The sequence below is a fragment of the Ornithodoros turicata genome, chromosome 6 (assembly GCF_037126465.1).
Source record: "Ornithodoros turicata isolate Travis chromosome 6, ASM3712646v1, whole genome shotgun sequence".
NCBI lineage: Eukaryota > Metazoa > Arthropoda > Arachnida > Ixodida > Argasidae > Ornithodoros > Ornithodoros turicata.
In genome coordinates this window covers 1041152-1061625 of record NC_088206.1, presented here as the reverse complement: position 1 = coordinate 1061625, position 20474 = coordinate 1041152, and the positions used below count along the sequence as shown (strand labels likewise).

The 20474-nt window shown below is 45.5% G+C and overlaps 1 protein-coding gene and 2 long non-coding RNA genes across 4 annotated transcripts in view; 2 read left to right on the top strand and 1 right to left on the bottom strand.

Annotated features, from left to right (window-relative positions):
- Positions 1-20474, top strand: part of LOC135398772 (phospholipid phosphatase 2-like) — a 99136-nt gene that overhangs the window by 75794 nt on the left and 2868 nt on the right. The window lies entirely within an intron of this gene.
- On the bottom strand, positions 1056-2731 carry LOC135397538 (uncharacterized). Its single transcript, XR_010423654.1, has 3 exons — positions 2590-2731; positions 2166-2281; positions 1056-1597 (listed from the first exon to the last, which is right to left on the bottom strand). It is a non-coding gene; the product is annotated as an uncharacterized LOC135397538 (long non-coding RNA).
- LOC135397537 (uncharacterized) lies at positions 2367-4170 on the top strand. The gene is made up of 3 exons (XR_010423653.1): positions 2367-3113; positions 3588-3678; positions 4101-4170. It is a non-coding gene; the product is annotated as an uncharacterized LOC135397537 (long non-coding RNA).

Genomic DNA, 20474 nt, shown 5'->3' with positions numbered 1-20474 from the left:
GTGGCCACCCCCTTGATAGCATGCACAAGGGAGGCGTGGCGTTCGGTGATCCAGTTTTTGAGGGCAGATGGCGCCCGCGAATATCCATCGCAGAATGTTGAAGCAGTATGGAAAGCACTGCACGGGACGCATTCTTAGGCCCAGGCCCGGCCCGAGCTCGGCGCGACGGCTGCATACCTTGCCCGGCTCAAGCCCGTGCAGTGCTCTAATGGAGACGACTGTGTATCACTTCGATAGGTGTTGAAGTGGCACAAAAATCTCCAAAATGGAATGTCGTACCTCGCTCCGGCCGGGCTCACACTATGGACGACGCAGGAATCGAACGGCTCATACACGGAAACCGGTGAAGGTGCTGAAGAATTGAGCATTAGTCACGGCTCGACGCACCATGTCATTCCACGGGAGGATCCAGACCCGCACTTGGGGGGAGAGAAACTTAATGCTCTGCGAAGGGCGATCCCCCCCCCCCCCCCGGAGCATGCACTACTGCATGATTCATGACATTTTGCATTACCACAAAGTATCCACCATGTGAGTTACCGAAGCAAATTATCTCCGACCTTAAGGAGCGGCGTGTGGATTCTTGCGAGACGCTGCTGCGATGCTATCAAGATGAGGTGGATGATTCTCTTGGACGCACTGTCATCGCTAACGAATGCTGAATCCACTACGCCCAGCGCAAGCGAGGAAGCGAGGTGTGGCACAGCATGGTACCTACGCCGCCAACTGGGATTCACGGACAACTTTCAATTTGACAGCGTCAGCTGTATAGTGGAGACTTTCCCGAATCGCGTCGGCGTCGTCGGCATTCTCATGTCCGCACAAAACTCTTATCGCATGTGCGCTCAGCGCTGGGAGTCAGGAGGAGAATCCCGCCAGTTTACAACCGCCACCGATGGAAAGTTCGATAAAAACCAAAGTACGTCAGTTTTACAGTGTGAGCTGTATAAAGGGTAAGAATCTGTAGGCATAAGAAAACTCGTAATTGGCTGAAATTCTTCGGTTAACTGGAACTGCCAGTACCCAGAATTCGCATTCAACTTGGAAAAGTGCGGTAACATCTCATTACGGCCCGAGTCTCATTACGGCCGAAGTCTCATTACGGCCGAAAGTCTCATTACGGCCGAAAATCCTTTAATCCCCAAGTGTCTCGTTACGGCCAAAGTCTCAATACGGCCGAAGGTAGTCTCATTACGGCCGAAGATGTCTCATAACGGCCAAAAAGAAAAAAGAAGCATCCACCATACTAGCTCTGTATATACTGTGTTTTATGCTTCCCAAAATGTGTCCGAGGCGGTGTGCCCCCACGGCTTGTGTCACACACAATGGTTCATGCACACAATATTGCGACAGTGTTTCATGCATCCCTCGTGAAAAATGTTTTTATTGTCATATGTGTCACACGATATTTGTATGTGTTACGCCATTTTCTCTCAGTATTCAAGCAACATCCTACTCGTTGGTTCTGTGAGCAAACTGTATGTGTGTGTGTTCTGAAAAGTACTCCACAAGGGAGCCCACTGGGAGCTCCAGGAGTCACATGACCTATGACCATGATCTTCTCCCCCACTAGCTGCCTTCTACAATTTACATCCACCTGAAATTTACAAAAAAGTACATAAGCCACTGAACAAAATGACATATGCTCTTGTTTGATGATGACTATAAGACATATGCTGTCAAGCAGACTTTTTTTTTTCATATATTCGAAACATATTCAAGAATTATGGACAACAATGACAATTACGTCATAATAATGCAGCTGCATAGCCAGGAAACTATTTCAGGAGGTGTTTTATGAGGCTTGACATGGGGTGGAGGAGTCCCCCTCGTCAGTGCTTTATCCAGACCCCCCCCCTAACTTTTTTGCCTGTGCACCCCCTACAGGGGGTGCCCTTGCGATTTCAGCTCCAGATACATCTGTAATGATATGTTAAGCTGTAATGACGTAACTATTCCAACAATTTTTTCCAACACCCTTCTCGTGCTTGGGATTCTGGATAAACCACTACCCCTTGTTCATTTTCGTGGGGCACTACATTAGAGCTTATGCCACTGCACTGATGTCACAATGTTAAAAGTGTGTGTCACTCTGGGCATTCGGAATTCCTCTAAGCGACAATATGTAAATTCAGAATATCCGAAGGGTAAACATCAGATGTTACCTGCAGGCTTCATGCTGAAACGCGTGTACGCAAAACACTTCCGCCGTGGTGGGCGACGCCGTTAGTGTAATCATACACGCAAGACAATTGCGGGCACATGGAGTAGTGGCAGCAACCTGAAAACGATACATTTTCTTGTTACATATGAGTAATCAAAGATATACATTCCCACATGTTTCGTTTTGTCGTTTGTAGGAAGCGCTAGTAAGGGAACAGCACTTGGTTGGTCACATGCAAGCCACAATGCGAAAGGTGCCGATATTTCGATTACGCGATCAAAAATTAAAAGTCTACAACCATGCACACTTCCCCATGCAATTACTTCCCCAGCATCGTGAGACATGACACCCATGACATGACACCATGTATTCACGTATAGTGTAATGTGAAATGATATGCAGGAATGACAAAGATGCCAACATACCTGTAATCCAGTGTCCCATAAGCTTGATTCGATTTTCTGGCAGCTACCAAGAAGAGCAAATGCACGATTCACAAGTTTCGTTTCGCCATTTTCAAGCAATCCCACGTGACCTCCTTTGGATCAGTGAAAAGTGAAAATTACTCGCGTCATGAACATATATGTTCATCTCAGCGCAAATCACGTTTCGCATGCTATAGAAGGAGGGGGGATCAATACTCTTCCTTTCGTGTTTTGATATCTTGTTGTTTTGCTACTCTCACTTCGGAGTTCGGATGGTGTCTAGCAACGTTGGGTACCTCGTTTCTTGTGTGTGTGAGCGAGTGGTTGCTGTTTACGATGTGTTCATATATCGCTTTGTAGTGCTGTAATGTGCAAATTAGCGGACTTTATAGCGGCTCTCTATTTTCCGTCGTTGTCTTTCGAGCAGCGCCTGTTGTTCCGGTAAAAATCGAGTTGAATGAATCGCCACAGCCCCAACGTATATCGCGCAGTGTTGACCAAGACCAAGTCAAGCAGGAATTCTGGTGAGTAATGCTTTCGTAGATTGCCTGTCTTAGTAGTGTGCTGTCCACACATAGTTGGATTCTCATAAGAGTAATTTAAATTAATCAAAACAGCTGAAGTGCCTGTAATAGATGTAACTCGGTATCCGTTCGTAGGTTTGCGCCGTTTCTAGTTGGTTGCGCGTTTAGGAACAACAAATTTATTCGAAGACGATAAGATACCGATAATGCATCACCGTACAGCAGCATTTACTCGTATCATTGTGAGCCATATTTCATTTGTTAAAATTTGTCGTCGTATTTCTTCAAAAATAAAAGATCAAGTCGGCGTACTTGAATTGATCTCCAAGAACTGCTTACGTCGAACGTCTGCAAATGTTGTACTTATGTGCCTTCGCGCACCATAGTAGGCACAAAGCATATCTGATTAGAATAAATACTTCAAGAGGAAGTCATTCAAATACATTGTTATTTATAGCTGGTTTTCCATTCCAGGCATGGTATGTGGCTGCACGAAGGATTCCGGAAAAGAAAAACAACAACATGGCTAATAGGATGTTGCTGCCCAGGGAGTCCTGGCGAAGAGGTGAGCTGTTAAGATCATCATAAGGTTCTGTTGTGAAGTGAGAAATTTTGTAGTAGTGCACGAATGTTAATTCGTGCACTACTTTTATAAAAAAGAAACCAGAAATGGAAAGTTATGCATGCATCATTTCATGAATTGTAATGTATTACTATTTGATATTCACATGTTTCCATTAAGGGAATGAACTACTGAACCTATATTCATATCATGGTCATGCTCTGTGTTTACCGGGAAGTCACATTTTTAAGGCTTGTCATTCTTTTGTCTAAATGAATATTTATGTTAACCTTGTATGAAATAGCAGACACGTATCAACACGTGTGCAGCTTGTGCACATTAAAATGAGCCATGTAGAGACAGATGCTTGTTGTTGTTTTTTTTAATATTCTAGCCTATTCATGGTTGCTCATCGCTTCTTGCAGGTTTACTCATTCCAGAAGCAAGAATTGTATCATTGTAAGGCGAATGGAAATAAACTGACATCGACTGAGATAGGTGCTCTGTCATGGCCAATGACTGTCGGATGGCTCCAAAAGCGTCACAACAAAGCCAATATTCATCTAGCTCTCTACAAGTAGCTAACTCCACATAGTAGCCTGCTTCACAGCCTACACTACCTTGAGGGAGTACACATTACACAATATGTTGCATTGTGCTGTGGTATGATAACATACCGTTTGTCTCGCAATATGTGTATATAAATATGATAAGGGCCCTAAGGGCACAGTGCATGGCTTATACCCTGCTGAATATATATCCATACCTGGCTGCGACATTGCATATCAATGCAGGTTACAATACACATTTTGACATTTGGCCGTTATGAGACATCTTCGGCCGTAATGAGACTGCCTTCGGCCGTATTGAGACTTTGGCCGTAATGAGACACTTGGGGATTAAAGGATTATCGGCCGTATTGAGACTTTCGGCCGTATTGAGACATCGGCCGTAATGAGACTTCGGCCGTAATGAGATACAATCGAAAAGTGCACTCTAAGGGGGAGGGGGGGAAGAGAGAGTAATTTTAGTCCTTTTTTTTTGGGGGGGGGGATATACGTTTATTTCGGAAAGGTCAGCCTGACCGACAGAGCAGGGGCTGCATTTCACGCTCTGTTGTAAGTACCTCGAACGGTCAACCGTGATATGTCGAGTGATGTAAAATCTTGCCGCGTGCCATAAGGCACAATTTCGCAAGAAAGGACATCATTACATCAAGTTTACGAAGAGCGCATATTTACGTAAACTGTTGCATTCAGGAGACCATTTGCGAAATCCAGTGACTATTTGCAGTTTTGGGGAGTAAATTTCTGGGTTAGGCGACTAAAATGAAGAGTAATTGCACTCTAGGGGACTAGAAGCTGCAATTACTCCCTATTCTACTCTTTTTCTTTTGACATGATCTGTGACGGACATAGGGTGAAGCTTCCTTTTGGCCTTGGGGCTTATGAAGAAGAGTTTTTGGCGTTACAGCAAACTGAGCAACGGTTCTCAAGGGTTCTCAAAGTGTTCTGTGCTGTTTCCAAGATGCTCTACCACATAAGGCTACTGGAAATCGTGTGTGTGTGTGGAAATAGCCACGGAAGAAAGAGGAGATTTGGGTGGAACATTCAGGGACCGGAGGCGTTTGTTACCTCTTATGTATGACCCAGAATTATATATTCTACGTTTTTCACGCGGTCGACAGGATTAAAACTCGAAGATGTGGGTCCAATTTTTTTTTACGATGCCCGATGCTGTAAAAGATAAAGTAGCATAAACGCGTGCTAGCTGGTGGACGAAATCCTCGACGAAAACTGGTTTGAGCTTCGTCGCGTATTTTCGTCTAATTCGTGTTGCCCATTACTCAGACTTGTTTCAACGTGGATGCTGGCTTTGTTTTGGACGAGTGTCAAGTTGACGGGAAGGACGCGATTCCGTTGCCCGAATCAGTGAGTAGACAAGGCCAGAATGACGGGTGAAGATTGTGCTGACAAAGGCCCCGTTAGCATAAATATGAAGATATATGACAGAATTGCACTACCGGATCCTGTCCAAATGGCGACCTAGGTCCCTGGTCAGTACCGAGCGCTTTGCCTGCCGGTGTGGTGGACTTGACAGAGAACTGTACCGTCTGTTGCCCGGGCAACACGTACAGCCGAGATTCGACGGGTGAAAGGAACACTTGCTTTCTTCGTGTCGATAATGAAGAACCGATATGGCTTTTGACGTGCGATCGTTTCTTTTCGGCGAAAATAGCGCAGTTGGAAAATTCACCAACGGCATTGTGATGTCGAGAAAAGCGTTTGCTTCTGTAGCCTGTGAGTTGAGTATGAACGTGAGCGAATATTTGTCAGCACTCGTCTTTCCAATCAAAGCTCGCAAAAGCAGCGGGAAATCGCTGTTGTTTGCCCATGAAGCCAAAGAGCAACTTCCGAATGAAAGACGGTGTATTGTGTGTTGTTAGTGTTGGAGCACTCCGTAAGGACCTGAAAGTGAAATTCTGAAAGGCTTCCAGCGTTCTTCGTACTCGAGTATCATCGGGTTGTTATGAAATGACAGTTTGCCGCGCGTACGAATATAATCCAGGTTCCAATCCTCCACTGAGTACTGGAGAGTTTCGTGTATTGTTGTTAGCAGGTGTGCCCAGCTGTCAAAACTCTTCTCACAAGGTGTACTCAATGGAAAATTCTAATTGTACCTTCTTATCCAGGCGCTTTGTTCGACGCACGCGTTTTACATATAATGCGGGTGCAATGCAACGTAAATGTAGGGTGTGCAACAAAAATGCGCTGCTTCCGTGCCCGGGGCAGTGGACGGGACCAGGTGTTCTCCGGTCGCACGCATCCGCCCGTGACGCTCAAAAGAAGATTTAAAAAAAAAAGGTCGAAGAAAATGACCTGAACTCTTTCGATAAGGCCGTGGGAGCACTTTTATTAGAGGTATCATCCTTTTTGCTCAGAGTATATTGAACTGCCTGTTCGAACGGAAGAAACGGAATTGTCGGTTGGCCATTAGAACAGGATACACCGTTGTCATCGGCTGTGGTGTCCCTCTGTGAAGTCGGCCCAGGACGTGCCCCAGTTTCCCATATCCAGCGAGGTATGCTCGAATAAATATCTGCGGAAATAATTGGACTCGCAACCAAGGAGGGATTCTGGAAGTTAAAACGTAAAAAAAAAAAAAAAATCTGCTCGTCCATTGAAGAGGAAAACTGCTCGAACCCCCATCACCTGTCGTTGAGTCGCGTCGAAGAACACGTGGCGGCAGTCGCGTGTGGCAGTTGGAGGGGAAAACATGTGTATGCCTTGATGTTGATGTTGGCGAAAAAAATAATAGGGCCTTGCCTCGCTTTTCCTATCGTTTCCCATTGCTGCGGTGAATCACCTCATCCCGTAGTCATTCCTGTAGCTGTTGCTCCTATCGTCTCCAATCTTCGTCGTCGTCGTCCTATTTCTGGTGTATGCGCCGTCACTGTCGTTCTACACGGCATTTCAAGGCACTAACCACTGTTTTGGCGCACTACAGCCCTAGTTGCTAGTGCTCCAGTAAAATTCCAATCATCATCATTTCCTCCCTGGAACCTTTTTCGAATGGTCTATTGAGTAGTCGCGAAGTTTTCAGTTGTGCGCAGCGCGTGCAGAAAGAAGAAAGCACCGACGACTCGCTTTCCACCTACCTCCACCCTCTGTACGACCTTGATCCTCGCCGGGCGAAGCGCTTTCGCCGAACAGTAATAATAACTGGGGTCTCTCCGAAGGTTAGCGGATCCATCTGGGTGGCCAGCGTGCTCATGCAGCACCTCTCGTCGTCAACGCACTCGCTTCACCCCCCGAGACAAAAGAAGAAACAAAACGCGCGAAGAAAGCGCGACAAGAAAAAAACGTTCAGAATAAAAGTGGGACGAGGTTTTGCAATGGCTGCGATTTCCTGCAATTTGGCCTGCACGACCTGCGTGCCAGGATTTCCGTTCGCAACGGAAACGAGAGAGAAAGGGCTTCTTTCGCCTTCGCTGTTTTTCGAATCCTCTTTTTTTCTTTACATTTTTTCTGCTGGTTGTGACTGCTGCCGAATGTCACATATTGTTTGTGACGTACGCCTCTCTTTCTCGTTGTTTATTTATTTTGTGGAGGGCACGAGCCGTAAGCATCTTTGCGTGGGTTTATTTAGAAAACTGTAACGGTTTCAAGAACCGTTCGTTGGTACATTATGTGAGGACATCGAGTGCAGAACATTGACACTCAAAAGAGACGCAAACACTAGCACTCACTTTGTAACGGCTGCCGTTCGTTGTCACATCCTTGCCTACAATAAATATATAGTGAACTAACATTGAAAATAGAGTCGAGACAACGGGAAAAATTGTACGTACATAAGCGGCAATTCGATAAAAGCAGAACTATCACAAAAACCATGACAATAGCCCGGGAAGAAGTATTTAAAAACAAGCGTTGAAACAAGAAGTAGTCTGCTTGCCGTCGGGGCTTTCGGCGGCTGGAAGTCGGTCGAGTAATCTGGTTCGAAACCGTCTGAAATTTCATTGTTTCCCAGGCCGACATAGGGAACTGCGACAGCGCGGGTATCTGCCATTCAAAGTAGCATTCCAGTTTTGAAGGAAAAAGTGTGTACACTGCGAGTAATTCTTCTTCGTAGGATCACAGGCAAGATGGGAATCAGTTTGCGCAGAACAGCAACGCAAGCGCCTTTCACTGAAGAGAGTTACGATTAGCCAAACAAAGGAGACGACGTATGACCTCCACGTGTAAATGTACCCCCTATTATTATTATTAAAGCAGACAGCAGAGCTTGCGAAGCAATTCTTGTGGCGGACACAACATCCTATTCTTCTCATCCGATAAATGATTAAAATCGCTCATGAGTTCAATGTCGTCATAAAAAAAGTATCAGCTGTCTTTCCAACCAAGGTTTGGAGAAGCAGTGATCCGTCAAAACTCCCGGCCTGCTATGTCTGCAAGTGGCGTCAGACGGTCAAGGTGACCAGATTCTCTTTCTTATTATGAGCATGTTGCTTTCTGCTCGGCTCAGTGCGGAGTTGCAGAACGTTTGACTGTTTCTCAGGGCGCGTTCAATCTGGACATGTCTTTCGGGTAAAATCCTATTCCACCACGTATGTTCTCCCCCCCCCCCCTCCCCCCACTCCCCGCGATTTACCGCGACGGAAAACCGCAGCGTTATGTACACCCGCTTTGCGCACATCTAGGTTGCATACGAGTTTTGAAACCTATGCGAGGACAAATGAGATTTCAGGAGTTTTCTGCCAACAGACACCAACATGCCTGTTGGCACGGCAATAGACAACGTCTGTATTACGCTGATGCTACAGTGTTATATAAGCGTGTGTCTTTCGGGGCGGCATGTTTCTAGTAATGCATTATCTGGTCCTAAAGTTCTGAATTACCCTGAGAAACATGACGTAAATGCAGAATCTGTATGTCTGAAAGGAAAGCGCCAGAAGTTACTAGAACCTATATACAGACTCGATGGTAAGACTCGAGGATATGTTACCCCCTCCTACTATGTTCTTCTGAAATGGAAAGACACATCACTTCATGAGACAAGCGATGCTGTCCAACAACAGCAAAAGTCCCGCGTGAAGGAAGAGCTTGCCGTATAATCTTTTATGGCCCCCGTTGTGCTCATTATCCCAGCCAACAGAGAGAATTCTCCCATACCGGAAGGGGGGTGCGGGAACGCGAGCTCCAGCGGCAGTTTCAGAGGAACGGTCCGTGCTTTCTCGGTGGCCACAGAAGACAAGAAAAAAAGTTTGTTATACCGTTATTCAATCGTCACAATACGGAAGCGGATTACCACGTACTCATACTTTGCGTTCGCATGCGTGAATGTGTACGCTTTCTTTTCTTTATTGTAGCGAGGCATTCAAGAAACAGAATGCAGAACCGCACCAAGAAACCAAGGCGAGGTAACGAGGTTCCGGGGCCCAGAGACGGGTGTGGTCCAAGGACTGTTCTTCCCACATCTTGTTGTCATTCGTAAACCTAGTATCAGTTATTGAACATTAACTCATCTGTTGTTGTTGTTGGTTGCCGGGACCACAGCGGGGTTACGTCCCATTTCGCCTAATCCAACAACAACAACAATTTTATTTTGTGATTATGATTAGGGAGTTTCATCGGGGTGGACCTCGATATTCCCGATTGCGAAATCCCCCAACTGGAAATTCCCGTTGTTTTGATATTGTTGAAATTGTTGACTATATGAGATGAGCCACAGAATATTGTGTACTCATCTTGCCTCAAATTCCCGTTCTCGAAACAAGGAGAATGCTCGATTGGTTCGTAAGATGGTGTATGCCGTGTTTAGAAACACGGTATCCCTATTTAACCACCCAAATTCACGGGTTTTAGATGTCTGTCCAAGTCGTTTTAGCGACGAAAACTAAATTTTAGCGGCCGTTAGGCTTAGCGGGGCAGACACGACGGAACACCACGTTGGTTAGTTTATTATTAGGCTAGTCCAAGTTCGGTGTTTGCATTTTTCTGTCCAGGTTAGTCAAAGTTCGCTGTTGGCAGTTTCCCGCGCGCGACTGTGCATTTTATAGTCAAATAACGTTTATTTCCGGTAGTTTATTTTGCAGCGGCGATTTCGATGACTTTATTTCGAAGTACGCCCGTTTCATCGGGCGATACTCTACCTCATTGCTGGTGGAAATGTGGTCAAATGGAATAATGAGTAGCGTCATTTTGAGGACCGATGTCCTACGGTGTCCAAAATGGTTACAAGTGGGCAGAGCGTTGGTGGGCTGGATTTGGCCATGCGAGATCGCCTAATCCAAATGCTCATGCCTGCATCAAGTGTGTAGCATGGAGCACCTCCAATTACACACATACCCTAACAAATAGACAAACTAATTTTTTTTTTGTGAAAGGTATTTAACCTGACAATGTATCACCTGAGAACGGGGTACAAAGTATCCCTACTTGAGGATGCGTACTCACGTTCGGGGCGAGAAACGTCTAGCAGGAATGAAAGCCAAAAGTAACCTGTAGAATGAGAAAAGGAGCAAGTTGATCGGCAGGTGCACGTGTCGCAAGAGTGCAGGAATGCAAGCATTGTGGTGGTGGTGATGCTGGTGGTATGATGTTCTAAGGAAGAGGAGTGAGGTCTGCCTGCTCGGACAAGGCGAGGAGGAGGAGTAAAAGAGAAAGGATAGACGGTCAGAAATTAAAAGAAATGAGAAATTAGAAACGTAGATATTAAAGAAATTAGGAAGAAGGGAGGGAGAGAGAAGGAAAGCATTCCCGACAGCAGTCCCACACAGGAAACGAAAGCTAGGAGCGCGTCTCGCGCTTTTCGTTTCGTCGTCCTTCAGCTTTCGTTGTCGTTTCGTTTTTTTCGTTGTCGCCGTGCCCTGCAGATTTTCCTGGATTTTCTGCGAGACACCGATCTCCTTTATGTCCTTTAATCCTGAGCCTTGCTACCGCCTCTCCCCCCTCGTCTCTTCATTGTCATTTTACATCTCATGCAGTCCCGTCGGCATTGGAGTATAGTGGGCCACAACCCAATTGGCGAATTTCCCCATTCATCATCATCAGCGTATTTGTTGTTGTTTTCCTTCTGTCTGGATTTCGATATTGGTTTCTTTCTATTTGACTACATTTGCCATCTATACACAAGTGGAGAGTTGTTGTTCTGTCAAATTCACGTCTGGGGACATTCGTCCAAAGAGGTTGGCTCTTCCCTTCAAAGAAAATCTCTTCTCACCAAAGAGAGCGCCATGTAAACAGGACATGGCTTCAGCGCTGCTTGTCTCGGCCATGTGGCAAAGGACTTTTATGTTATTGGCCTTATCGGCTGCTTTGGACGCAAATATTTGGCTTCTTCTGCTCCGTCGACCGACATCTGCTTGGTCGGAACGTCCTCTGACCTTCTTGAAGCTGTTTTCGCGTCCAAGTCTGCACAAAATGTGTCGACTGTGATACGACTCACACGAGTGGGCGAGGAAAGGAAGACCTCGGCTTCTCCTCGATTTTCCCCCCCATAAAAGCAACGTCGAAGACGATGCGCCTTACCCATACTATTTCCATCTTGAATGCACAGTATTGTCGTTAAACTTTAATGTTGATGTCCACAAAGCTAAATGGCTCGATTGAAAGGGATGCCCACTAATTATGAGTGTGCGGTAAATTTTGATTGGGTAAACTCTCGTAGATCCCGTGATGGATGAGAAAAAGCGCCGGCAGACGAAGATTGCGTGGCCGAACAACTGCTTTTACAGTTTACATAATCAACGATTTTTGTCTCTAAATTTACCGGGCGGGTGAGCGCCGATAAAATTTCAATGATGAGGATAATTCCCTCTTTTTTTTGGGGGGGGGGGGGACCTGCACCGGGGGGCAGAGGGCAATTGAGTTGAGGGTCATAAAAGATTATCTGACGCTGAGTTCTCGCGTGACTTGTGCTGTCGCTGGACAGTATAATTTCCGTCAAGGAGGGATTATCCCTCGTAGAAGGGACAATTTACGTCGCGGGAAGACTATGGTCGAAGGGCTATGGGTACACTCTTAAAAATGAACTTCACCGCATAGCATGCTCCTCGCCAACCATCATCTCGAATGATATCGTTATCTGCCCTGATTTGTTGAAACCGAGAGGTGTGCGCCTTTTTTGTGACACTTATATTTTTCATAATTGTAAGAAAAAAGGCGTATACGCCTCCCGTTTTCAACAAATCAGGGCAGATAACGATATCATTCGAGATGATGATTGGGTAGGAGCGTGCTATGCGGTGAAGTTCATTTTCAAGAGTGTATCGATCGCCGATCTCTCCTTGAGACTTCACTCTTAAAAATGAACTTCACCGCATAGCACGCTCCTAGCCAACCATCATCTCGAATGATATCGTTATCTAGCTGCCCTGATTTGTTGAAAACGAGAGGCGTACGCCTTTTTGTGACACTTATGCTGTTCATAATTGTCACAGAAATGGCGTACGCCTCCCGTTTTCGACAAATAAGGGCATATAACGATATCACTCGAGATGATGGTTGGCTAGGAGCGTGCTATGCGGTGAAGTTCATTTTTAAGAGTGTTGTGTTATGTTCGTCTGTTTGTGTGTTTCAGCCTCGGAACAGTGACTTTCCATCGTGCTAATAGTAACAACTGAGTGACATCAGATGATCTCAGAATTTCTACGAACCGCATATCTGTGTTGTCTTCCTTTACTGCTCTGAAATTTTCGTTGGTGAAGTGTGGTATGCATCATCGCATATTTCGTGAGCTGTTTCCCAATCCCGAGTTTGACACACCGAACGTTTCGTTCCTTCTTGTCCTTCGGGAAGTCGTGAAAGCTAATTCCGAGTCCATAGAATTTGTATCGCACTAAGAACCGTCCCGTCGGTACGATTGCTTTTTTTTTTTTTCGACGGCTGCCATCTTTCTATATTTCATGTTTTAAGGTAATATGATGCCTTGTTGTGTCCGTCCTTCCGTGTTCCAACCCAGAACGGCTTTCATCCGCTCCGAATGCGCGGATTAATGACGAGGGAGAGGCTTCTCGACAAACACCCCCAAGCACGAGTGGGATAGCCCACAACGCTTTCTTCCTTTAGTTCTACGTAGCGCCGATAGGGTGGTTCTCCATCTGTTTCCGCCAGCCGTCGCCGCGTTCAAGTTAACGTTGCAGCAAGATGTACATCAGGGGGTTTCTAAAAGGCGACTGCTCTTGTCGAGAAATTAGTCGCGTTTATAAGGTGTAATATAATAGATTGAACTGAGTTGCATAATCGTTCGTTCATTTGTTCCCTTCCTCGAGGGAAACGACTCTTCCCAGAATAATAAATCTCAGAGCAGGGACTAATTCTCAAAGTCTCTTTCCTTGTCCTTTCCACTCCTTCATATCCACGTGCAGAGGCTGAAAGAACAATTAAGACAAACACATCAACGCCCAAGCAATCATCTCAAAGAGAGCGGTTGAGGAAAAGTCAGTGAGACGGCAGTCAGAGGTAGCGGGTTCGTGTCCACCACCGGCACACGTACACTTCTCGTCTCTTGCAGTTCTTTGTATACGTAGCATCTGGTACGTCGATGGTAAAAACTAGCATCAGTGTTTTCGACTGATCAAATAACCTTGGAGTTTAAAAATTTTTCAATACGCTCGTTTGTTCCGCGCAGGTTTTAACAGTTTCGTAGCCAGACAAAAATATTTCAGGAGGGCTTCTATGGGGACTTTATATGGAGGAGGAGTATTTTCCCCTCGTTTCCCCATCCCGAATGCACTACCAAAGGTACGATTTCGGAAGGGTTCAATCCCCTAAACCCCCCCTTGGCTACGCCCCTGGGTTTTAACATTCGTGCACATACTCGACGGGCGCAATTCATGTATGCCGCATGCTGCAGGTGGCTCGCTACTGAGATGCCCGCGTAGCAAGATGTCCGTGTCGCCAGTCTTTCTTTTCCCAGCACGAGGAAAGTGCGGTGGCGTTCAACTTGTTTTCGTCGTCAACAGTTGAGCGACCACAATGGGGAGGTCAAGGACGGCCACGCCGTGATACCCAACCGCCCTTTACGTACACGGCCGTGACAACTGCAGCCAACTGGTTCCCACATTTTCTGGCTCTTCCATCGACGATCCAACGCGCGAAATAACGGTACGGGAGAGGGACCGTTTCCAAACATTGGAAAAGAAAAAAATTGAAAGGAGAAACGGTTCTTGGCGAATATTTTCCGTTCTCAGCAATGAAAGCCGAACGAAGAAGAAGTCCTCTGACATCAATGAACGTGTTTCCAGTCACAGGACGTATCGAAATCGCTCAGTGAATGTGTCAGCGTATAGCATCACCACGCTGATCTTCACTGATGCATGTTATCGTCTTCTCTTGGGGATATATTTCCTGTTGATAGTGTGTGCGCAGATTAATGTCAAACAACAACTTTATTGCTGCGAGATGAGGGAGGCTGCGTCCTTGCAGCTTCATAACTATGGCCCTCTTTCACCAACGTCCATTCACATTTGAAAAAAAGATCAACGGTCCCTTAACTTGAACTTAACGCTTAATTCTGCTTCACTAGAGGGAGTCATTATCACTAAAACATTCATCACATCAGCAACTAGCGTTTGTAAAAAATAATTGAGTTTTAGCAACGCTAGGGTGTCCCAGAAAACGTGTCATTGAATTATAATAAAAAAAACTACGCTACCCAAAATCATGTGGTCAACGGCATTTTTTCTTACTAGGTATTTGCCATCTCCTGATGTGAATGTCACGTATCGTAAGTTTAATTATGTAAATATTTGCGAACTGAACTCGGAAATTTGCCAAGTAAATGTCACTTTTTTACCCCACCAATATGAAGAGCCTGCCGAATTCACTCAAATTCATGATAATTGACAGTGATATTCACGAGCTCTCCCGTCGGAACAAAAATAGCCGAACATAGTGCTTTTCGGAGCACCGGACCATAACGCTCTACGACCTTTTGAGCGCAATCGCTGTCAGTCCTACGAAAGGAGGTTCGAAACCCAGCCCGCAGAGTGATAGTAGAAAAAGTGACAGTTCCTGAAATTGGAAGGGGAAAAGCATGATCCCAGTGAAAGCCGGACGCGATAAGCCATGCCTGTGTTATCACTTTTAGTGAGTCTAATCACTTTCTGCTATGCCGGTGTGGGCTGAGTTTCCGATCTCCTTTCATCGGACTGACAACGATTGCGCTGTCTATTGCGCTATCCTCTGGGAGCTCCGTAGAGCATGATGTTCGGCTATTTTTTCCGATGGGGTAGCTCCTGACCATCCCTGTCAATTATCATTAATTTCAGTAAATTAGACACGCTCTTCATATTGGTGGGGTAAAACAGTGACCTTTACCTGGCAAATTTCCCATTTCAGTTCGCAAAAAATTGCATAACTAAACTTACGTTGCCCGACATTCACATCAGGAGGTGGAAAAAACCTAGTAAGAACAAATGCCGTTGACCGCATGATTATAGGAGGTGTAATTTTAATAATAATAATAATATTATTATTATTATAGTTCAACGACACGTTTTCTGGGACCCCCTGTATGTAGCGTATTAGTTGGCTGGTCTCCCTTGTTGTGGTGACTTTTCTGCTCCTGTTTTCCCGCGTAGTGATCTTTACCTTCGTTCGCAGAAGAGATACTTCACAATCACAAGTAATGGTCATTTACGGGAGCGCCGATCGAAGCTAAATATTCCATACAAAAAGAGAGTACGAATTATAGAAGGAAATACTGAAAGTTCAAAGAGATTGTCCTTAATCGTACAGTTTGCAAACAGTCGTGATTGAAATTGAGCATTGACTCCGAAAAATGAGCTCCGGTAGCTGGACCTGCGTCTTCTACCTTGCCGCAATCTTGCGCCCTTGCTGTAACCGTCAATGCCTGCTTGATCTCCTTATCGCACTACATCGATATGACCAACCGTATGAACTGCTAGCACCGATATTACGACGCCCCCTTACACGTATAGTCTCTCATTTGTTATGGATTCGTCATCCTATACTCATCATCGAAATAACCTCATCCCATCGTCATTCATGGAGTTGTTACTTCTTCGACATCATCATAATAATGGTTTTATTTAGTGCCCAAGAACGGAAACAATTAAGTCTCATTTCGATAACGGCGCTCTCTCGTTACAGCGTGAAAAGGAATTTAAAAGTTTTACGGACGACGCACCTTGAAAGATGAAAGTCGTCCGTAAAACTTGCCTTGTTTGTATCTGTCCCTACTATGTTTGTTCCAGCCTCAGAACATCAGTTTCTCTCTTGACGCACCTTCTTCCGGCAATTGTTCTTTAATTTGCATTTATGGAAAGTGTCTCACAGTGATTCGCTCTTTGTGGCAGGATACAAGGTGCTTTGCCACGCCGTCCCCCGCGAGGGATGTTAGATATGCTGTGGGCAAAATTAACCCATAGGTCGACTACTGTGGCGTCGCTCGCGATCACAGTTCACTCGCGACGTAAGGCCACGAATTATTATTAACTATTGAAAGTGGCTCGCTAAAAAGTACCATTTCGCACGGTATATACCGTGACGAAATATTTCTCCCTGAAAATAATGGTTGACGACGTAAGTGTTCGGATGGAGGTTCATTCGGTTATGTTCGCCAACCGTTTTCGACTAATTTCGTCTAGTTCTTGGCACGCACCAACTAGACGACCGATCTTGGTCTATGACTTGAAAACCCGAGACGAGGTAGAGGACGATAACAGACAAACACAAACACGGTCTCAGTCATGGATCGTCACCACCAGCTCGCTTGCTATACCGAACTTTCCTTTCGCTATCGTCGATCTTGGTCTTGCCTTTTGCCGGCACGGAGAGTTTTCGATCAAAATGGCGTGGGATGGTGAGGTTTAGTGCAATGACAAAATGACAATAGTGAGGTTTAGTGCATCATACGCAATCGCCTTTGCGTACTAAGGGATAGCGTTTGTGTTTCTGCGCACGCGCAGTACATAAACAGAGCTTTGCGCATTGCGCAGAACCACCACGCTATCCCTGGCGTACTCAAAGGCGACAGTGTACGATATACTAAAATTCGCTAATAGTGAGTTTTAGTATCTCGTACGCTCTTGCCTTCTCGCACGTAAGGGATAGTGTTGGTGGTTCTGCGCACGCGCAAGACATAAGCTGAGCTTTGCGCATTTTGCAGAACCCCCACGCTATCCCTTACGTATACGCAAAGTCAATAGCCTACGTAACAGACAGCGTTGGTGGTTCTACGCACTGCGTGAAGCTCTCTTTCTGTTATGGTCGTGCGCAGAACCATCAACGCTATCCCTTGCGTAGCAAAGTCGATAGCGTACGATGCACTAAAACTCACTATTATCGTGCGTTGCTTGGAAGCAGATTTCCTGCCTATGTATTTGAGGAGGCATAACGCAAACAAGGCGTTCTGCCAGGAAAACGGGCCAAGAAACTACCAGGTACTGTTTTACACATTTGTGGCGAGTAATTTTCTACATTTATTACGGGTGTCCAAGTTACACGCCGTTCAAAAAGCGAACGTTTCCAGCGGCTGCCACAACACCTTTCAAGAATATTCTCCCGAAGACGTGTATGTTATTCGAAAAAGTAGCACGAATTTGGTATCTATGGTAACCATGCTCCGATTCAATATGGAGAGAGGAACGTGTTCAATTCCTTCCATATTGCAGAGAAAGTACGTTTTTAACGATGAAAGATGAAAGTCACTGAAAAGGTTAGCCAGCTGTAGGGATCGAACCCACATCTTCTGCTTTGTGTGTATCTGTCCCCTCTATGTTGTTCCAGCCTCAGAACATCAGTTTATCTCTACGTTTTTAAGTTTGTATACGTATCTCGAGAGGAGGATATTGCTTATTTTCCCCGCGTCCCAACCTAAGGAATCGAGGGCAATCAGGAGTGGGTTCGGGACACCGGGACTCTTTCAGTCAACTTGTACCTAAATAGAAAAGAAAAGAAAAAGAAATGCTATGGGATTAACTGATCGCAGAACGTCCCATACGAAAGAGAGATAGAGAAAGAAATGGCAGAAAAAAATTGCGATTATCATAAACTTAGAGAGAAACTGATGTTCTGAGGCTGGAACAACATAGAAGGGACAGATACAAACAAAGCCTCAAATCCCTACAGCTGGCTAACCTTTTCAGTGACTTTCATCTTTCATCGTTTTATCATAAACTTGACTCTTTGACCAGATCACAATCGTGCACGTAACACCACGTGATCAGACTTAAAACCCTTTACGAAGTACGTCTTGGTTCGATTTTATTTAAGTGTGAGGAAAAATAAAATGGAGATTTCGGCTTCACTAGTGTCAGGCCAGCAACTCCACTTCACTTTCATCATGGTGACGACCTCGTGGAACGATGTTGATAATGATGGTGATGATTACGACGAAAACGTGCTGTGAGCTTACCATAATGTTGCCACAAAACACACAAATAGTTCAACAGGAAAACCCACAAACACCCAAAGATTCAAAACTGTGTTCGCGCAAATTACGTCTTATTTACTGCGGTTTAAGCTGTTTTTCCGCTCCAGTGGTTGACTGCGGAGCTCGGGAGCTCGAAACTATGAAAAGAAAAAAAAAAAAAAAAGGAACAAGAAGAAAGAAGAAGAAAGTTGTTCGCCTTCCTTCGAGCGGCCAAGTAGTTCGCTGTTGCATCGAAGCGTGACCAAAAGAAAATAAAGAGAGAAGTGCGAAAAAAAAAATTGCGACGATTATGTTGTTGCGCAACTATTTCTTATGAGATTGCATAATCATGATTGATCGGCTGGGTATAATTAATACTGAAAGTGTAAAGAAAGCTCATCGAGGTGTATGGCCTAATTAAACGGGAAGTGTTTTTATGCTTACCACAAGAGCTGATCGAGGTGTTACCGCAGTAATAGCTGAAACGCACTTCTGGATACTAGAATTAAATGCTCATTTAGGTGATAAATGGGCATAATTAGAATTAAGTACCAAATGCTCATTGATACTTGCAAGGACTTGCTGACGAAAAACGTTATCGTCCAATTAGTAGTTTTGATGCTGCATTCAGCAGGTGTTTGTCCGCAAATCAATAGCTGCAGGTGGACCGTTGCAGGAGCGCTATTAGGTCAAATTATCGGCACGATCGTTAAAGGGACTACCGCGTCCGGATGTGTATCAGACCGATACGGTAATGTTTGGCACCGCTTCACACCTACTTGGCCAAATTTATACTATTAATTAAATAAACTAGTTTTAAAGATTCGCACTACCTCTGCGGCTAAGGGTGCCGCAGCGATAGTAACACCACGATGACGTAGGCTAGACATATCAATGGGAGCGCGGTGAAGGCAATTGTCTCCGAGCTCGTCTGCTCGCGTTCATTGCAATATACAGTGTGTGTGCAGATAAACATAACCGGCATTTGTGCACTTAACTTGTTGTCTACTTACCTGACGAAGTTCCGGTGGCGCACGATGGGGCGTTTATGCGTGCGAAATCTTCAGAAAAATCGTGGAAGCCACACTCAGCTTAGAAAATAAACAGAGCGACAAAAACGTCGGCCTCCGTGCGTCAGAATAGGGCAACATGGCGGACGCAGGACAGTTGCTTTCATGTACCGCTAGGGGAGCTATCGGTGTAGAAATCGAAACGATGTCCCACATGGATGCTCGTCGGGTAGTGCCCCTAGCGGTACCTGCACATAACTCTCCCGAGACCGCCATGCACTACCATGCACTGCCATGACCGCCCTATTCTAATGCACGGAAGCCGACGTTTTCGTCGCTCCGTTTATTTTGGAAGCTGAGTATGGCTTCCACGATTTTTCTGTAGATTTCGCGCGCATAAATGCGCCATCGAGCGCCACCGGAAGTTCGTCAGTTAAGTAGACAACAAGCTAAGTGCGCAAATGCCGGTTAAGTTTATCTGCACACACCCTGTACTAAGTGAAAACTACCCTGTCGATTTTCGCTTATGAGTGTGAGCTCTGAAACATGGCGTTACCTCCTTAGCTGTACGAATCCTGTGCTCAACCAGAATCGACACTTGGCTAATCCACAAGCCGATTTACAGATCTCCGCGACTTGCAGACGTCCGCCAGCCAGCTCGCGTCGCCGGTCGCCCAAGGGCGCACCCTGACTGGACTTCTCCGTGTGGCCTTTTCTACGATTTCCAGAGAGGAAATTCCGCCATACACTCAACATCCGGCGTCCGGAAATCGTCTGGAGACGCCGTGCATTGCATCACATGGAATAGAAACTACTACGCTAATCCGTGTCGTATTTTCGGCGTTATTATCGATGACGAACGAAGTGTAAAACGGCGCTACAGTTTTTGTGTCGACCAGGACGGATGCG